Source organism: Geotrypetes seraphini, chromosome 10 (genome assembly GCF_902459505.1).
Source record: "Geotrypetes seraphini chromosome 10, aGeoSer1.1, whole genome shotgun sequence".
Classification (NCBI taxonomy): Eukaryota; Metazoa; Chordata; class Amphibia; order Gymnophiona; family Dermophiidae; genus Geotrypetes; species Geotrypetes seraphini.
Window position 1 is genome coordinate 112,832,005 of NC_047093.1, and position 21,164 is coordinate 112,853,168.

The 21,164-nt window shown below is 44.7% G+C and overlaps 1 protein-coding gene across 2 annotated transcripts in view; it reads right to left on the reverse strand.

Moving 5' to 3' along the window:
• MGST3 (microsomal glutathione S-transferase 3) overlaps window positions 1–20,736 on the reverse strand; it is a 103,619-nt gene extending 82,883 nt beyond the window's left edge. Inside the window, exon 1 of one of the 2 annotated variants that reach the window (XM_033961395.1) lies at window positions 20,434–20,736. The gene's annotated coding sequence lies outside the window, so the exon portion shown is untranslated. Of the gene's footprint in view, window positions 1–20,414 lie in introns of both variants that reach the window. The other variant, XM_033961394.1, reaches the window with a different exon arrangement.
• Between the last annotated feature and the right edge of the window lie 428 nt (window positions 20,737–21,164).

The following is a 21,164-nucleotide window of genomic DNA, read 5'->3' on the forward strand; positions in this document are numbered from 1 at the left end:
AGGGTTTCATTTGTTTTATATTAGGACTTTTAGTTTGTGGTCCTGTATTTGCATAGGGTTTATTATCTATGTGCTGCATATGGGACCAAGGCCAGGTGTTCTGGTAGGAATGTTGTGAAGCATTATTGGTGTCATGGCCTCAAGTAGGAAGATATTTGTCAGCAGTTTGTCTGGGTTTTGGAAGGCACAGCTCGGGGCCATGTCTGGAGGGTCTCTGCACATTAGCATGTCATCATCGCGTTGACATCCACGCATGCGCAGAGGCCCTCTAAATGAGTCCTGGGGCTCGGGGAAGGAGACACAAGGTCCGTGTGGGACGGAACAGGGCCACATTTCTTTTTTTTAGAGATAATCTGGTAACCCTAGGCTTTACTAAAAAAATTAAAACAAAATTCCAACCTTTGTGTCTATAGTTTAACTTCAGTCCTCTGTTTCTGCTTGATCTTGGTTTTCTCTTTTATCCTCTTGTTCCTTGTTTTAAGGATTTTCTTCCTCTTATATCCTCTGTGCATATTGGTCTCTCCATGGTTTCTCTCTACAGCTTCTCATCTCATATTTTTCTAGTCTTACTCCTTCCTCCAATTCTCACCTTCATGTCTCCATGCTCTCTCCACCATGACTAGGGTTACCCTTTTTCGGGCTGCAAAAATCCACACACATGGTCCCACTCTGTTCTGCCTTTGGCTCCACCCCAGCTCCTCCTAGTTCATCATCCAGTCCTGCCCCCACAAGCCCTTTCTTCCCCCAACAAGCTCCGGTAGCATCTGGAGGGCCTGGAACATGCGCGGATGTGTGTGGTCATCCATGCATGCTCAGATGCCTTCCAGATGCGGCCCAAGCTCATCAGGGCTTTCCAAAACCCAGACAAACTGCCAAGTTTTGGAAAGTCCTTCCGAGACTCCAGACTAAAAAGAGGACATGTCCGGGTTTTCCCAAACATTTGATAATCCTAACCATGACACCCCAGACTGCTTTTTTTCCCCCACAATCCCACACAACTGCTCTCCATTTTTTAGCTCCTTTTCTGTCCACAGCTTGTGTCCCCTCTGCTTGCTGTTCTTCCTCTCTCCCAGATCACGTCTCCTTCTGCTAGCAACCTTTACCCACACAGCTCATGCTCTTCCCGAGTTCCTCACATCCTGAGTTCATTCCTCTTCCATGGCTCAATGTCAGTCCATATTCCCATCATTCAGCCACTCTTCCAGCACCTTTCTGCCTCTTCTAGCACTTCGCAGCAGCATTCTCTCTCCTAACCAGTGACCCCTTTCTATTCCCTTCACCCCTTCTCCTTGTTCCTTTTATTCCTTTCCCAATACTTTATTTATTTTTATTTTTTTACCTTCATGGCTCCAGAAAAAGGAGGACATATTGAGATATCCAGGTTTTACTTCCATTTAATGCAATGGAAGCAAAACCCAGATGTCTCAATCTGTCCTTTTTTCTGGACCCATATAGTAACCCTAACCTTCACCCCTTCGCTACTCCCTTTATTTCTCTATCTTTATTTAACCCTAACTGGTGTAGGTATTACTTTGGCAACACAGGTAAACTTGTTATGCCAATAAAGTTATCTGAATCTATCTGTACCTTTATTAGTGAGTCTGCTGCGCTTCCTTACCCATTGGCAGCTGCTAGGTTACAGCAACTCCCTCCTTCTCTGCAGTCTATTGGACAGACACCAGCCAACAGGCTACAGGGGAAGGGTGTGAACACTAGCTAGGACAGAGAAACTCTTCCTTCTCTGCTGCATGGAGCTTATTGCCCCAGATCTACACACTTAACAGGGAAAAATATTAGGCACCAGCTCTGTGGGTGCCAGCCTGAGCATTCCCATGATGATAGAAAAATAAAGTGTCCAGACAAAGGTAGAAAAAGGTATTTTATGTTGAATTTATTAGCTGTAATATGTTAGCATTGGGAAACATGCATCACAAATTTTTTGTATTGTGTTGACATGAGAAAATGCATTTCTGTTTTTATTTCTCCAGTGTTGCACTATATCTGAATTTTACTTCTTTGGGTCCCCAGTTCAATTTTTGTCTTCATATTTCTAATTTGTGATTCCTTATTCTAAATTTGGTGAGGGTCTATGTGTTTTGCATGTGGCTGAGGTATAGTATTCTGTTTGCATAGTTTCTGTAGAGATCTTTAGTCCTACTTGTTTTACTAGTACAGTAAAGCACAGTTACTTACCGTAACAGGTGTTATCCAGGGACAGCAGGCAGATATTCTTGACTGATGGGTGACGGCACCGACGGAGCCCCGGTACGGACACTTTTAGAGTGATTGCACTCTAAGAACTTGGAAAGTTCTAGAGACCGCACCGCGCATGCGCGAGTGCCTTCCCGCCCGACCCCGATGCGCGGTCCCTCAGTTAAGATAAGCCAGCTAAGAAGCCAACCCGGGGAGGTGGGTGGGATGCAAGAATATCTGCCTGCTGTCCCTGGATAACACCTGTTACGGTAAGTAACTGTGCTTTATCCCAGGACAAGCAGGCAGCATATTCTTGACTGATGGGTGACCTTCAAGCTAACTAAAAGAGGGATGGAGGGAAGGTTGGCCATTAGGAAAACAAATTTTGTAAAACAGATTGGCCGAAATGTCCATCCCGTCTGGAGAACGCATCCAGACAATAATGAGATGTAAAAGTATGGACTGAGGACCACGTAGCAGCTTTGCAGATTTCCTCAATAGGCGTGGAACGGAGGAAAGCTACAGATGCTGCCATAGCTCTTACTCTATGGGCCGTGACGGAACCCTCTAGTGTCAGTCCCGACTGAGCATAGCAGAATGAAATGCAAGCAGCAAGCCAATTAGATAGCGTGCGCTTAGATACAGGACGTCCCAATTTATTCTGATCAAAGGACAGAAAGAGTTGGGGAGATGATCTGTGGGGCTTAGTACGGTCTAAATAGTAAGCTAAAGCCCGCTTACAGTCCAAAGTATGAAGAGCCTGTTCCCCGGAATGGGAGTGAGGTTTAGGGAAAAAAACAGGTAGTACAATAGATTGGTTGAGATGGAACTCAGAAACAACATTAGGGAGAAACTTTGGATGTGTACGTAGAACCACCTTGTCGTGGTGAAAAACAGTGAAAGGTGGATCAGAAACTAGTGCATGGAGCTCACTGACCCTCCTGGCAGAGGTGAGAGCAATAAGAAAAAGTACCTTCCAAGTGAGAAATTTGAAAGAGGTAGTAGCCAGGGGTTCAAATGGAGGCTTCATCAAGGCGGAGAGAACCACGTTCAGATCCCAGATCACCGGAGGTGCTTTGAGAGGTGGTTTCAGATTGAAAAGACCTCGCATGAATCTGGAGACCAGGGGATGAGCTGAAAGGAGTTTCCCTTGGACCGGCTCATGAAAGGCCGTAATGGCACTGAGATGAACTCTGATGGAAGTAGAGTTGAGACCAGAAGTAGACAGAGAAAGCAGATAATCCAATAGGTGTTCCACTGCAAGAGACTTGGGGTCATGATGATGTAGGAGACACCAAGAAGAAAACCTTGTCCACTTTTGATGGTAACATTGCAGAGTGGCTGGTTTCCTGGAGGCGTCCAGGATGGAGCGAACAGACTGAGATAGCAAAAGATCAGTTGAAGTCAGCCCGAGAGATACCAAGCTGTCAGGTGTAGAGACTGCAGGTTGGGATGGAGGAGGGTTTCCTGATCCTGTGTAAGCAGAGATGGAAACAGTGGAAGTAGAAATGGATCCCTGGAACTGAGTTGAAGTAGAAGGGAGAACCAATGTTGTCTGGGCCACCGTGGAGCAATGAGGATCATGGTGGCCCGTTCCCTCTTTAGTTTGAACAAGGTCCGAAGCATGAGAGGCAGAGGAGGGAAAGCATAAAGGAACAGATTGAACCAATCCAGAAGAAACGCATCCGCTGCCAGACGGTGAGGAGAGTAAAGTCTGGAGCAGAATTGGGGCAACTGATGATTGTGAGGAGCTGCAAAAAGGTCCACCTGAGGAGTGCCCCATTGTGCAAAGATGGACTGTAGAGTCGATGGGTCGAGAGTCCATTCGTGGGGTTGGAGAACTCTGCTGAGCTTGTCCGCTAAGAAGTTCTGTTCTCCCTGAATATAAATCGCTTTCAGGAATAAGCGGCGCGAGGATGCCCAAGACCAGATTCTCTGGGCTTCCTGGCACAAGAGGCGAGAGCCCGTTCCCCCTTGCTTGTTGATGTAGTACATAGCCACCTGGTTGTCTGTGCAAAGTAGAAGGACTTGAGGAAATAGAAGGTGTTGGAAGGCCTTGAGGGCATAGAACATTGCCCTGAGTTCCAGGAAATTGATGTGATGCTTCTTTTCCTGAGGAGTCCAAAGGCCCTGAGTTTGGAACTCGTTCAGATGTGCTCCCCAAGCATAAGGGGAGGCGTCGGTGGTGATGATCAGATGATGAGGAGGCAGATGGAACAGAAGGCCCCTGGAGAGATTTGAGGATATCAACCACCATTGCAGAGACTGACGAAGAGACGATGTCACAGATATGTGTCGTGAGCAAGAGTCTGTCGCTTGAGACCACTGGAGAGCCAGGGTCCATTGGGGAGTGCGCAGGTGAAGCCGTGCCAGGGGTGTGACATGAACTGTGGAGGCCATGTGACCCAAGAGAATCATCATCTGCTTTGCAGAAATGGAGTGCTGGGACAGCACCTGCTGACAGAGCGATTGGAGGTTGTAAAGACGGTTGTCCGGCAAGAAGGCTCTCATCTGGACCGTGTCCAGTACCGCTCCAATGAATTGAAGTCTCCGCGTAGGAAGAAGGTGAGACTTGGGTATGTTGATTTCGAACCCCAGTAGTTGAAGAAAAAAGATGGTCTGGTTGGTGGCCAGAAGAACAGTCTGAGATGAAATGGCCTTGATTAACCAATCGTCCAGGTAGGGAAAAACCTGAAGGTGGTGGGAGCGCAGAAATGCTGCTACCACTACCAGACATTTTGTAAACACTCTTGGAGAGGAGGCAAGACCGAAGGGGAGCACTCTGTATTGGTAATGACAGTGATTGATCATGAAGCGAAGGTACTGTCTGGAGGCCGGATGAATTGGAATGTGAGTGTAGGCCTCTTTGAGATCGAGAGAGCATAGCCAGTCGTTGTGATCGAGGAGAGGATAAAGCGTAGCTAGAGATAGCATCTTGAATTTTTCTTTGACCAAACATTTGTTGAGATCTCGCAGATCTAGAATTGGTCTGAGGTCTCCTGTTTTCTTGGGAACTAGAAAATACCGGGAGTAGAATCCTTGCCCTCTTTGGTCCAGAGGAACTTCCTCTATGGCGTTCAGAAGCAGGAGGGACTGAACCTCCTGACAAAGGAGGGCAGATTGAGGAGTGTGCAAAGCAGACTCTTTTGGTAGACTTTGGCCCGGAAGGGTGAGAAAGTTGAGAGAGTAGCCGTGGCGGATGATGTTGAGGACCCACTGGTCCGAAGTGATAACTTCCCACCGGCTGAGAAAGAAAGACAGACGTCCTCCTATCGGTTGAGGGAGGAGAGGAGATGGTTGAACGCTGGCTATGCCCTCGAGGACCAAGTCAAAAGGGCTGAGTCGATTTTTGTGGAGGAGGCGGCTTAGCTGGTTGTTGCTGCTGAGGCCTAGGTGTTTGCCGCTGCTGTTGACGCTGCCTCCTAGGTTGCTGAGTGGAAGGCTGTAAGGGGCGAGCCACAAAACGCCGCTGATAGGCCGTTTGCTGTCTGAATGGCCGTGAAGGTGGAGGTTTCTTCTTAGTCTTAAGAAGGGTATCCCAGCGGGTTTCATGAGCCGAGAGCTTCTGGGTCGTTGAGTCCATAGAATCTCCGAACAGCTCATCCCCTAAACATGGGGCATTAGCCAACCGGTCTTGATGATTAACATCAAGCTCAGAGACTCTGAGCCAAGCCAAACGGCGCATGGCTACAGATATGGCTGTTGCTCTAGAGGTAAGCTCAAAAGTGTCATATATAGACCTTACCATGAATTTTCTGAGCTGGAAAAGAGCTGAAGAGCACTGATGGAAAGCCTCACGATTCCCCACAGGAAGGTACTGCTCAAAGGAAGCCATGGTGGTAAGGAGATGCTTTAAATAAAACGAAAAATGAAAAGCATAGTTACCAGAACGATTAGCAAGCATCGCATTCTGGTAAAGTCGCTTACCGAATTTGTCCATGGCTTTACCCTCTCTGCCAGGAGGGACAGAGGCATAGACACTAGCTCCCAAGGACTTCTTGAGGGTGGATTCTACAAGAAGAGACTCATGAGAGAGCTGTGGTTTATCAAAACCAGGAATGGGGATTACTTTATAAAGGGAATCCAATTTGCGAGGAGCTCCCGGGATAGTAAGAGGAGTCTCCAGATTCTTGTAAAAGGTCTCCCTCAGGATGTCATGTAAAGGGAGTTTCAAGAATTCCTTTGGAGGCTGGTCAAAATCAAGAGCGTCCAAAAAAGCTTTGGACTTTTTAGACTCAGCCTCCAAAGGAATGGAAAGAGATTCACACACATCTCTTAAAAAAGAAGAGAAAGAGGTAGAATCAGGTTTGGAGGAAATATCCTGCAGAACAGGCTCGTCTTCCTCTGATGAACACTCACCCTCTGACTGAAGAGGTTCTTCAGAGTCGCCCCACAGATCAGGGTCTCGAACATGGGAACCACGGTCCCGAGACTCAGGGGTGGATGGTTCTCGGTGTCGGGACTTCTGTACCGACTTACCCGACCTCACCGACGCGGTACCGGGCGATGTTATCGGTCGCACCGGAGCCGATGTCTGAACCGATTGGTGATGAGACCTGGGCTCCGGTGTGAGGACAGGCATCGATGCCGATGAGGCCAAGTGTACCGGTACCGAAGGAGTGGATGGTGACAATACGGACTGTTCCACGATCGGTACCGGTTGCTCAGTGGGGACCGATACCGGAGGGCTCGGTGTCAGGAGAGCTGGAAGGAGTTGTTTGAGCTGTTCCTTCAGCTGCACCTGCAAGATGGCCGCAATGCGATCATCAAGGGAGGGCACCGGTACCGCTTTTTTCTTCTGCGGTACCTGCGGTGCCGCTCGACGCCCCGGAGATGAGGAGCCCGATGTCGAGGGACTCACCTCAATAGGGGCGGAGCGCTTCCGCTGGCGCCTCACGGTCGGCAGGATTGGACTCTCTGCAATGGAGACCGGAGGACGTTCCAGCGGGGAAGGCTTCTTAGCCGGCTTACCTGCATGCTGCGATGTTGACGCGGTATCGCGTGGCGTCGATGAGGTGGGTGCCGATGAAACAGGTACCGAGACCGGCGCCGAAGACGTGGGGTCGGACATGTCGGTGCCGAAAAGCAGTCTCTGCTGTATCTCTCGATTTTTGAGAGTCCGCTTTTTCAAAGTGGCACAGCGGGTGCAGGTAGAGGCCTGATGTTCCGGACCCAGACACTGAAGGCACCAGTTGTGCGGGTCTGTTAGGGAAATAGGCCGTGCACACCGCTGGCACTTCTTGAACCCGGGCTGAGGGGGCATGAACGGAAAAACGGCTTCTGCCAAATCGAAGGCCGAGGCCTCGATAATGGCAGTAGGCCCCGCCGGGTCAAATCAAGAAAACTCGACAAAACAAGAGAAAATTATTTTTTTATTTTTTTTTTTAAGAAAGAAAAATGGAAGGGCAAAAAGAACCCGAAAAAGTTTACGCGAGCGGGAAGGCGAATGAAAAAATTTTTCAACAGCCGTTGAAAATGCGACTTCTTAGCTCCGCGGAAACTAAGAAACTGAGGGACTGCGCGTCGGGGTCGGGCGGGAAGGCACTCGCGCATGCGCGGTGCGGTCTCTAGAACTTTCCAAGTTCTTAGAGTGCAATCACTCTAAAAGTGTCCGTACCGGGGCTCCGTCGGTGCCGTCACCCATCAGTCAAGAATATGCTGCCTGCTTGTCCTGGGATAATGTATGCTCTGGTGTAATTAGTGTTACCTATGCACAAGTAGGATTCTTGCTTTAATCATAGGATCAGTGTTACTCTTGTAGGACATCTGTGCAATAGGTATGTTGATAGGATTTTCTCAGGTTTTGTATTATTTCACAATGTGCCTGGTAGTGAAGAGCTTTTATGTGGAGTTTTTGTTTTTACTCACATGACATGAGAATCTGAGTATTTGTTTTATGTGTAATCTTGGTCTCACTCACACACAGTCTTGTGCACCAGTTAGCTCTTTAGATCAGGAACCCATGACCAGGATTCACAAAAAGAAAAGTTCTGTTTTTGAATTGGGCATAGGCAAGGGCTGGATTAGATCCTTTGAGCTGAAGGATCACTTTCCAGGGGTTCAATCACCACAAATCAGTCTTTACTTAATCTCTTATTAAGGAATCAAGCTGAGATCAAATGCAAATTAATATTTCAATTTTACTTGACTACCTGACTGAAGTTTCTACAAAGGGACCTGAACAAACTGAGTGAGTGGGCAGACAAGTGCAGATGAGCTTCAAGGTGGAGAAATGTAAAGTTTTGCACATAGGGAAAGGAGGAAATCCGATGTATAACTACACAATGGGGGGGATGGTACTGGGAGAAGGCAAACTGGAAAAGGACTTGGGGATTTTAGTGGATAGGACAATGAAGCTGGCGGCACAATGCGCAGCGGCCTCAAAGAGGACGAATAGAATGTTGGGCATTATCAAAAAAGGTATCACTACCAGAACGAAGGAAGTTATCCTGCCACTATATCGGGCAATGGTGCGCCCGCATCTGGAGTACTGCGTTCAATACTGGTCACCGTACCTTAAGAAGGATATGGCGATACTCGAGAGAGTCCAGAGAAGAGCAACAAGGATGATAAAAGGCATGGAAAACCTTTCGTATGCTGAAAGGCTAGAGAAGCTGGGGCTCTTTTCCCTGGAAAAGCGGAAACTTAAGAGGGGACATGATAGAAACTTATAAGATCATGAAGGGTATGGAGAAGGTAGAGAGGGATAGATTCTTCAGATTAGCGGGGGCAACAAAAACAAGAGGGCATTCGCAAAAATTGAAAGGAGACAGGTTCAAAATAAATGCTAGGAAGTTCTTCTTCACTCAGAGGGTGGTGGACACCTGGAATGCGCTCCCAGAAGAGGTGGTAGGGCAGAGTACGATTTTGGGTTTCAAAATGGGATTAGATGATTTCCTGAAGGAAAAGGGGATTGAAGGGTATAGTTAGAGGGTTACAATACAGGATATTAAAGGATTAAGGAATAGAATGTTTTAGGTATAAGATCACTTACAGGTCATGGCCCTGGGGGGCCGCCGCAGGAGCAGACTGCTGGGCATGATGGACCCACGGTCTGACTCGGCAGAGGCCATGCTTATGTTCAAACTATTTACAGTCAGTTGATGAATATAGAAATTGGTAAAAGTTGTTATAGTACAGGCAATTCAGATATTCTTCACTGTGCTCCCCAAATTCCTCACACAACTTGCGGTGATCCACTCCGGGTCTCATCCTCACTTCTCAGCCTAGGACCATGCTATCTTCCCACCAGGCTTAAGCATTCCACAGGGACTCTGCTATAAGAAAGGTCTCTCTCACTCATGTTTACCTACTGATATGGGTCTCCACACAATCCTTGTTCTGTCCTCTCCTGATGACACTCTCCAAGGCAAAGTCCCTGTTCCTCTCGCAGTGGGCCACTCTGGATCCCACCCTTGCTCCTCAGTTCGGGACCATGCTATCTTCTCACCAAGCTGAAACACCGTCTGCTCTTTTAGCAAACCCACAGACTTCCCTCCAAAAGCTGTCAGCCCTTTCAGGCGTTTTCCTCAGTACTAGAGCTCTGGCAGGAGAATCAGGATGACCAAAAGCCCTTTCCCTCCTCTTACACAAGTATTTATTTATATACCGTGAAAGTCTTTCAGTTCGAGGCAGTTTATAAAAAGAGGTAAGCTGAGTAGTCAGTGAGCTACAACATACAAGTGAACTGATAACTGGAAGTTCACAATGTGGTAATTAAACAGGTCTTTATAAAGAGGTAAGGATGATCATTGACCATGAGCTGTAACATGGAATAGAGGAGTAGTGGTGGCGGGAGACTTCTCCTGGGGCTTTAGAGTGGATCACTGAATTTGAAGAGGTGCATTTTTAGGAAGTTTCTTATATATTACTCCCACTCTGGTTAGGGTCCTCTAACTCTTCCTATATAGTCCTATCCACACACACATATTCACAGACTCCCTGAATAATCCTATGCCTCCTGCTCTACAGCAGAGGCATTCTTTGGGGGTGGGAGCACATATTGGAGTACTCACTCTACCTGTTCGGTGAAGGTTAAGACATTTCTCCATGGAAGTTATTTGTGGATGCAGAAAATATGTTTACATTTAAATAAGAATCCTCTTCTCATAACTATGATCTACGAGTGAGGAGCCATCCCCTTTCCTGTTGCCTTGGGGTGGGGAGTGGTGCAGGGAATAGGATGCAAGGAGCAAGGTACAAGGCAGAGAACCATGGTGCAAGGCAGAGAACCATGGTGCCCTGTTATGCCTCACCTCAGACAGATTTCCTTGAGCTATCCCCGAGTGCTGCCATACCCGGCTGCTCTGCTACTTGAGGCACTGATTGGATCTTCAGACCATCACAATACAGTACTAGTTATATAGGTCTCGAATGAACTGCAGTTTCTTGATCTGCTCTGTCCTAGACAAAATCGGCCTCTGCTACAGCAGCATTATGTATCTGAGGCCTGCTTGTAAGGCAGGCATGCTAGGAAGGTCTCAGCTCTGGCCTCCTCCACATATGGCTCCAGAAAAAGGCCAAATGAGACATCAGAGTTTTACTTCCATTGCTTTCAATGGAAGTAAAACCCAGATGTCTCAATCTGTCCTGCTTACTTTCAATGGAAGTAAAACCTGGATGTCTCATATGGCCTTTTACTGGAGCCATATGGTAATCCTACCTCCACATTCCACTATGTAGCTTCACCTGCAATGAGCTGGGACCTGTCAGGAGCCTGCAGTTTGGCACAGCCCATGCATCATACCAAAATAAATCCAAGGCCACATTGAGTGAGGGCTTTTCTTTGTACCCACTACAGTAAAGATCTCTTCATCAGACTACTGGTACCCTCACTTTGAGGAAGGAGGGATTGGGAATGGAATGTATTTGGAAAAGTATACTCAAAATGTCATGCCACAGCTCCAAATCCCAAATCTGAATTTCTTTTTCTACTTTTGTGTTTTGTTTTTCTAATTGAGTTTGTCTCAGGTAACCTTTTCCACATTTTTCCCTTCCTTTTCTGCATCTGCCCACATTTACTTTCTATTTTCATTCTTTTCAATACCTTTCTATCCACCCATCTCTTGATCATTCCCCCCTCCCCCATTCTCTCCTTTTCTTACCCCACCTCTGGGTAATTCCATATCAACTGGCCCAATTTCAAGGAGGGTCCCCACTTGTCTTTCTCAGAAATTGATGATTTTTTTTTTTCAGGGGATACATAAGGACCTTTAATGAAGATATCCAAAATTTTAGAGCATGATCTCAATTAGGTTTACAGTTAAGGTCCCCTTTATTTGGGCCACGTTTTTGTATCAGAGGGAGATACTAAAAAAGATGTCAACTTTGGATTCAGGTTATGGAAAGAACAGTTGGTCAACCAGGGTGAAAACCATATTTCTAAGACAACTTTTTAGGCTGAATCCAAACATACTGCTCAGAACAGTTCACAGATGATGCTTTGTTGGATCACTAGGCAGCCACAAAATTGATAAAAAATGTTTGTCGTTGAATGTGGAAGTGCATATTTGACTAGTCATAGCTAATTTGTTAAGACATTTTTACACAACACTTATCTAGGGTGCTATAGTCCCAAATCTTCTGATAGAATCTATATTGAGGAATACTAATTCCTAAATTGCAAGTATGAGAGCATTTGATTTCTGGGCCGTGAGCAGTGTTTCACTTGTTCAAATATTATGAATATTAATTGTTCCTCCCCAGCTATTAATCTCCTACAATTTTCACACCCCAAATCTTTCCATCTTTGAAAAACCGGTTACCCTATCCTTGAAGAGAACTCTGGATTATTCACTAGGGTCAGGAAGTATGCCACCAGTTCCAAGTCAGTTAGAGGAGGACAGAAGACCATTCCTTTCCTCTACTACCTGATCTCCCAACTCTTCTTCCATGTAATCTACACATGAAGGATAACAGGAGAGCCCCATTCCACAAAAAAAAAAAAAAAAAAGCCCCTTAGAGCAAACTGATAGCTATCCATTTTCTCTATGTCCAGCAGATCATGCAGGCTGGCTAAGGTTGCCCTGCTTGGTTGAGCCCAACAGCCCCAGTCCTAGGCTTCTCTTCCACAGAGCTAAGAACATAATATAGCCTGACCTAGTAGAGCACAGAGTTTGGCTGTACAGCCCCCAGTCTATGCGCACAAGTGTTCACTATTTGTGAAGCCTTAGCTTGCACAGGGCCCTTGTCACAGGGAGAGTAGGCTGCTGGGTGAGCTTTTGTCTCTTAGTGCAGAGGGATAGAGTTACTACAGACTATTTCATCAATGTGAAAAACACCTAGGACTCTCAACCAAGAGCATGTGTGGGGGGAGGGGAGAGATAGCAGGCAAAAGCTCAGTGAGACCTGGATCCTGGGCAGACATGGTGGCGGGCCAAGGCATAAAGCAACCAAATTAGTCCTAACAGGGCTGATACTTTGAGGGGGTCCAAATTCATCTCCCTTTTTCCCTTCCCTCTGATTAACTGCCTCCTTTGCATGAAAGGGTTATAAATAAGTGAAGGACGAGTTACTTCATCATCTCATCAGAACTCCTCTGCAGTATTTGTTCCAATGGCAACAGGAGAGATGCCTATTCTCTCCGTTGCATCACAACACCCCTTCCCTAAAATCCTCCCCCCCCCCCCCCCCCCCCCCCCCCCGTAGCAGGAGAGAAGCCCATTCTTCTCCTGCTACACACACACAAAAAAAATCCGGCCATGACCACATTGATTTGCAAAGGAACAATATGGTTAAGGTCTTTTTCTCAATTCTCTATATATTTTATAAAACATTGTTGCTGTAGACACAAAGTAACAGTTTTGAGAAATGCAGAACAAGCATCTGTGATATTTCTAGATAGAATTGCCTGTGACATTATGAATGGATTAATGGAATTCATCTACCAAAATCTTTAAACATTGCATGAATATACAGCATCATGCTACATAATTAAAAACTAATCCTTATTTCATGATGAATAATTTTTGGACTGTAATGTATATATCTTAAATTTTTCTTCAAAAAAGCATTTTTTTTTTTTTTAAAGTCCTTTTAAAAAAATTAAAAATCATTGATTTTTACCCACCCTTCCTATCAGCTTTGGGTATAAGTGGAACTATACTCACCCAGTTTTCCTTTTTCTATTTATCAAACGGTTCCTTTAAGGTTACTACTTTAGGATCTACCTCTGCTTCTCAGTCTTTATATTGCAGTGTGTCACAAAGTTCAATTCTGTCCCCTATTCTCTAACTCACGTGTTTCTTAAGTTCAAGCCAAGTACTCCCTAAGTCTAACAAATATCAACAGAGTACCCCAGCCCAAGCTCCACCCCTTACTCCACCCCATAATAGTACTAATTGTAATGCAATTTCTTCCATTCATTTTTCATATACACACACAATCTTAATACATAATGGTAACCACAAAATTTAAAAAACACAAAGCACACTGTATACAGAGAAAATGTTAATTATAATTTATATTTTTTTTTCAAAGAGGTCAAAGTCAATGACTTTAAAATATGCAATGTCACTTCAGTAACAACTATAGAAAAATAGACAAATATAGTGCAAAATATAGACCGCAGATATAAATTCTCAAAACGGACACATTTAGATCACTAAATTGAAAATAAAATCATTTTTTCCTACCTTTATTATCTGATGATTTCATGAGTCTCTGGTTGCATTTCCTTCCGACTATGCATCCAATATATCTTTCTTTCTGCCTCCTGCATGCTTCCTCTTGTCCAGACCTCATTCCCTTCCCCAACCAACATCTCTCTCTGTCCCTCCATGAGTCCAACTTTTCTTCCTCTCCCCTCCATCCCTATTGGCAATATTTCTCCCTCTCTCATCCCCCGGATTATGTGCAGCATTTTTCACCACTGCCCACCAGACCCATGCCCATTTCTCCTTCTATCACCCCTCTCCAGCACCATGCCATACCTCTCCCTCCATCACTATGTTCAACATTCCTCCCCCTTGCATCCTCTTCAATCTGCTCCCCTCTGTTTCCTCTCCACCTCCATATCCACATTTCTCCCTCTCATCCCCATGCATCCCTCTACCTCAATCCTCTCTCTCTCTATGATCAACTATTTTCCTCTTTCTTCCTTTCCCTATGTGCATCATCTCTTTCCCTCTCACTCACACATTCATGCCCAACAATTCTCCCAAGTTAGTGCTTCCTTCCTACCTTCCTTCTGTGTCCCAAGTTCGTGCCCCCCTCCCAGCCTTTTAGCCTTTGTCCCATGATTGTGTCCCCTCTCTCCCTTACTTGCTACAGCTTGCTCACTCCCTTCAGGGCCGTCTAGCTGGGCTGCTTCTTCAGCTACACACTGGGATGTGTCACGGGCAGCGGCTATTACATGCTGCACGTGGCTGACCCCAAACCTTCCCTCTGAAGCTGCCTGCGATGCATCCTTGTGTGGCTGGAGGTAACTGGACTCTCCTAACTCAGAAGACTTCCCTCTGGCATCAGCTCTGACATCGGAAGGAAGCCTTCTGGGTCGGCTTCAGCAGAAATGCAGGAAGGAGGGCATGAGATCCCAAGCAGCGCTTCAATGGGGGGGAAGGAAGTCCCTGACAGCTGCAGCAATTAAGGAGGAAGGGCAAGGGAGGCCCCCGCAGTGCTGTGTACCCCCAACAAGCGGCTTGCGTACTGCGTATTGAGAAACACTGCTCTAACTTATTCTTAAATCCATTAACCTCGTTGAGTCAAGAAAAAAAAATGATCTGCTTACCTTTATGTCAATGATATTCTTCTAATTTACCCAACTAAACCTGTCTCTCCTTCTATAGGTCCTCTTCAGGAATGTTTAGAATGAGTTGCAAACTGGATATTCCTGACTAAACTGTTGCATGTTGGTTTACAGGTTCTCCCCCTCAACCTAATTTTCCTAGTGATCTTTTCAGGACTTTAAATCACCTCAGTTGATAAGTTTCCGTTATCTCTCCTTCACACTGCAGGTATCGAATCTCTGCATATCTTATTTTGCCATACTTTGTCAGCTACACTTCATCAGGTCTCTATTGGATTTTGACAATTTTCAGGCCCCCTCATTCTTTTGAGATTAGATTATTTCAGTGTTGTTTATACAAGCATAACTCAGCTTATCCTAAAAAAAAACTCAGACCATTCAAAACAAAGTGCTTTGTCATGTTGGTCATTTTAATCATATTTCTCATTTAAACTATGCTGGGTTCCTGTTTAAGGTTTAAATTCTTACTTTTAAAAAGGAACTTCATTTGAGCTTACAAGAATATCTATTTTTACTTACAATTCCTTATTCACTAAAACAGCCTCTGCTCTCTTTAAACAATCACCGCCTTATTTACTCTGAAACAAAGCATGCAGAACTTCAAATTCAATTTACTAGATATAGAGCTTTCTATTTTATCTCCATTTACTTGGAATAACCTAGCACTACTTCTGCAGTGAGTTATTTAAGAAATTTAAAATCAGCACTAAAAACTTGGTTGTTCCAGCAGGCACACAATGGTGGCTAGGTACAGAGTTCCTCCTGTTATATAAGACACTACTTTCTGGTTTCTCAGCCTCTAGCTTTAGCCCATTTATTTTTAGTTTTTCTTTAATTATTTTTGTTCCTCCTATCTCAATTTGAGTGTATTTGGCATTGCTATCCTATTATATAATATTCTTTTCAATGCTTTTCTTAATTTATATGTCACCTGGTTCTGTGAGTCAGTAAGGATAGTATAAAACATTTTTAGTGAACTATATAGCTGTTCCACTCCAAATCTTGTGCATGGAGCTTTCCTAAGGAATATGGTTACATTTAAGAACTTGGAAAAGAGAATATAAAGGGTGTTACAAGGATCTTAACAATAGGAGAACAGGATGGGAAGTTGGTAAGCTTAATCTAGGGGTTAACTGGAAGCATGAGGAAATACCCATATTAATGGTGATATATTTAACGTAGCCAAAATGTTGGGATAAACAGCGTGTTATTATTGCAGTATGAAGCTTTGAATAGCTGCTTATATTTCTGTTCTGGAGAATCAATTCAAGGGTGCAAGTATGGGCTTTTGAATACTTCCAACTGCTGGAAGGACCCTGAGGCCTACACAGCTTCTCCTTGGTCATGAGGCACTGAAACCATTTTCAGTCATTACAGAATAAAAAGTATATTAGTTTCAAATAAAGTTAAATTACTACAACACTAAGGGCTCCTTTTACAAAGGTGCGCTAGGGCTTTAACATTAGTTCTAGAAGCGTAGCGTGTGGTGTAGAACGCGGTAATTTCCTGCGTTCGCTAAAAACGCTAGCGCACCTTAGTAAAAGGAGCCCTAAATATGAAAACTGATGCATATGTGACCAAGGTAGAGAGAACAAGAGGGCACTCTCTAAAGTTAAAAGGTGATAGATTCCGTACAAATGTAAGGAAGTTCTTCTTCACCCAGAGAGTGGTAAAAAACTGGAGGTTGTTATAGGGGAAAACACCCTCAAGGGATTCAAGACAAAGTTAGACAAATTCCTGCTGAACTAGAACATACCCAGGTAAGGCTAGACTCAGTTAAGGTCTCTGACCAAAGGGCCGCCGCGGGAGCGGACTGCTGGGCACGATGGACTACTGGTATGACCCAGCAGCGGCAATTCTTATGTTCTTATGACCATCTCTGGGAAAAGTTGATTGAAGCCACCAGAAACAAAAAAATATGAAGAGCAAATACAAAAGTCCAAACCCTATCCTTTTATAAGTTACAGAAGCTCAAAACATGTAACTTCTCCAGAATGCTTTTGGATCCATGGCATGAAAAAAAAAAAAAAAGCCATTGTCAACATTTTGGATCCACTACATGAGTCACCTTTTCCCAAAAGTATTGTGCAGAAGTTACATGTTTGTGATTCTAGAAGCTCAAAGACCTGTATTTTTAATCTATTTAAATATTAACTAAGTCTAACCTTTGATTCCACCAGTTTGCTGCCACCTAATTGTGTCCCTGCTTAGTCACTAAGGAGCCCTTATTTGTTGCGTTTCTGGCCTTTTTTTTTTTTTTTTCTCTTTCTTTCTTTCCTTCATTACTTTTCTCACCTACCCTACCCTTATGTATAAACCTTAATTGTTAAAAATTTTTTTTTTTTTTTTAAATTGTAATTCCATTTTTTCTTTACCCACTTGTTTCAGTTTGTATTAATAATACATAATGATTAGTTTGTATAATTTTGTCTTATTTGTATTTGTATTTGTCACCCTAGTTTTTTTATTGTACATTTCAATTATGTAATACGCATTGAAATATTTGATATTGCGTAAAATCAAAATTTAATAAACTTGAAACTTGAACTTGAAACTTTGTGCTCGAGTTAGCATAAGCTTCTGGCCATTAAAAAAAAAAAAAAAAATCAAGGAGAGCACTTACTGCCTCCTATTTAAGAGGAATTACAGGCTCTCTTATTATGAACAATTAACCAATTAGCATGTCCCAACATGTCCCTACCTCAAAAAAGAAACATTATGCCATTAGCACATGCAGATGGCAAAACTAACAAGAACCCTTTAGTGCACAGGTGTCGAAGTCGGTCCTCGAGGGCCGCAATCCAGTCGGGTTTTCAGAATTTCCCCAATGAATATGCATTGAAAGCAGTGCATGCACATAGATCTCATGCATATTCATTGGGGAAATCTTGAAAACCCGACTGGATTGCGGCCCTCGAGGATCGACTTTGACACCCCTGCTTTAGTGTGTCCTGCATTAGGCAATTTTTTCAACATTAGATGCACTAATACATTCTTAACATAGCCTAGTAAAAAATGCCTCTGCAGACAAATGTGTTTTCAGCAATCGACAAAACTGTGTCCTGGTCTTACATAAGAGTGGAGTAGATAGAGCATTCTTAAAACAGTTGTGTCAGTTTCTCAAAAAAAATGTGTGTGTTTTTGTAGTTTATTATTTATTTTATTACTTATATACCACTTATATCCTAAGTGGTTTACATTCAGGTACTTTTATCATATTTCCCTATCTGTTCCAGTGGGCTCAAACTCTATCTAGTGTACCTGGGGCAATGAGAGGATTAAGTGACTTGCCCAGGATCACAAAGAGTAGCGAGGGATTTGAACCCACAGCCTCAGGGTGCTGAGGCTGTAGCTCTAACCTCTGCGCCACACACTCCCAGTTGCTAAATATACCATATATACTTGAATATAAACCAAGGTAACCTTTTCTCTCCTTCAAAAAAGGGGGAAAAAGGTTCACTTGAATATAAACCCTGGGGCAGGGGATTATATTCAATTGCCCTGCCTTGCACTCAGTCCTGCTTCTCTCCCTCCCCAGCTCTGCACCAAGCCTCCTATGCCCACTGCAGGCATCCCTTAAGCCCTGGTGGTCTAGCAGTGAGCCAGGACAGGAATGATCTTTCCACATCCTGTCCAAGTCAACTGTTAACCACCCCAACTCCCGGACCCACTGAAGGCCTCCCATGGGCCTGCCTTAAACACTAGTGGTCCAGCAGTGAGCTGGACCAACTGTTAACCACCCGCTTCCCTACCGCCTCCCAGAACCCTCTACTTAGAAACATGATGGCAGATAAAGGCCAAATAGCCCATCCAGTCTGTCCATCTGCAGTAACCATCTTTTCATCTCTCTAAAAGATCCCACGTGCCTATCCCAGGCTTTCTTGAAATCAGACAGTCTCCGTCTCAACCATCTCTACCGGGAGACTGTTCCACACATCTACCACCCTTTTGGGAAGGATGGACTCCACCTCAGCAGAGTCGGAACGAGGTTACTTGCAAGCAACATCAAGAGAGAAATTGAGAAGTTTTTAAACTAGGAAGAAGGGGAAAGCCGACAGTTGACCAAGAGTCGATGTTTCGGGAACCAGTATACTCAGAGGATACCATGCAGGAAGATAGCGGGGAAGACTCATCGGATCATAGGCAAGACAGAAATCCTGACTGATGTAAAGGGACACAAGAGGGAAGGAATTGCAAGAAAGTAACAGGCTGCAAACTCAAGTATATGTACCCGGCCGCAAGAAGCCTAAGGAATAAGATGGGGGAATTGGAAGCTATGGCACAAAAAGATAACCTTGACATCATCGACATCACGGAAACATGGTGGAATGAGGAAAACGCTTGGGACACTTTGCTACCGGGATATAAGTAGAGACAGAGTAGGTCAAAAAGGTGGGGGTATTGCCCTATATATCATAGAAGGAATTGAGTCTACCGGAGAAAACATGCCGGAAACGAAAAATAAGTTTGTTTTTTCATTCAATGCATCATTAAGCATAAAGCAAGTGGTAAAAGCAGTTAATTTACCTTGATTTAAAAAGTGTTTCGACAAATTCTTGGAGGGAAAGGCCATGAATAGTTAAAGACAACCTGGAGAATATCACTGTATTTCTGGGAATAACTAACTAGCATTGACCTTTACCTGGCAAAATCCCAAAACATAATTTATGACGTATTGGCTTCTGCTAGATAAAAGGATACTGAGCTAGAGAGACCTTTGATCTAACCCAGTAGGACAATTTTTATGTTCTTATCTTCTATTTTTTTAAAGACCAACTTTGCCCTGCGCTTCCAGTTAGCTTTATTGTCACGCTCTCCTTCCGATCCCCTCCACCCCCTCATTTAATGCTCTTTCCTCCAGACTCCCTTCCACTTACTCAACCCAAAGCCCTGCTTCTTTGTCTTCTCCTCCTGCTGTTGCTACCACCCACTGCCTGCATTCCTTATTTTCTTAGCTCAGCCCATTCCTTATTTTCTATTTGCCTCCAGCAACCCCTTCTCTCCCCTCCTACCTCATCTTTACTCCCTTCTCACTTCCTGAAACCATACTTCTGTGCCTCCTACCACCTCCTCATCCTTCATGATCTGCCTCTTCCCTATTTCCCCATTCTACCCTCATATCCTCCTTCCCATTTTGACCATAACATGTACACCCTTACTACTGCTCCAAGCCACCCCTTTTCTTACATTTGACCCCCCCCAAAAAAAATACCTACACACATATACTGTAAACATTAAAATGCAATACAGTGACGATACATTTATACACGGCTTAATCTGTAGATTAAAAAACAAGTGGCACACACAATCGATTGCTCTCACACCCCGAGAACCCCTCTTCCCAAGCCCTGGGAGACGAGCACCCCTCTTCCTAAGCCCTGGGAGACCAGAGGACAGATGATCTGCTAAACATGTCGCCCCCTTTCAGTCCGTGATCCAGCACCCCTCCTTGAAAACCCTTCCCCCCCCCCCTCACCTTATCTTCAAACCGATACCTGAGATTGCCCACCACCAATCTCGCAGCCTTTCTGCTTCAGTGACCTTCACCCTCTCTCCCTCGGATGGGTCCCGCCTTGCCGGAAACTTGAAGTTACGTCAGAGAAGGGCAGAACGCTGGAAAGTTTGCATCAGAGGAAGGTGGGACGCCAGAGAAGGATCGCGGTGGGCGATAAAAAAATAAAACAAACGGGAAAATAAAGGAGGGGCGGGGACGAAAGTAGTTCCTGCATGGTTCATGTGCGAACAATTACATGCGCAGAGTCCTCCAACGCCCTTCATAAATTCAGCACAACCGCTCTTGCTGTCTACCTGGGCTGATACCTGGGTTCATAGCAATACGTGCACGGCGACAGCTTCACCGATCACCTGATCTACTCGCGCATACGTGTGGTGGCCTTACTATGCACGTGGAAGTGCACCCCCAGGTGCCAGGGTAGATCAGGGGGGATGACAGCTGATTTCTTCATTATGGATACCTGGAGGACTCGGAGATCTTGCTACACAGTCGTTAACCGTGGTTTATCACCAAAGCGGTAAGCATTAAATAATGCACCGGAAATCATGCGAAGGGCACCGCTGATGATGCATAACTAAGTGGTCTTTTTTAATGCACTCTGGTTCTACAAATAATTGTGTGCATAAAATGCATGCATAGACTTGGAGGCGGAGTTAAGGGCAGACGAGGCCAGCATATGTTATAGGTAGGGCATGAAATTAAGCTGTTTTG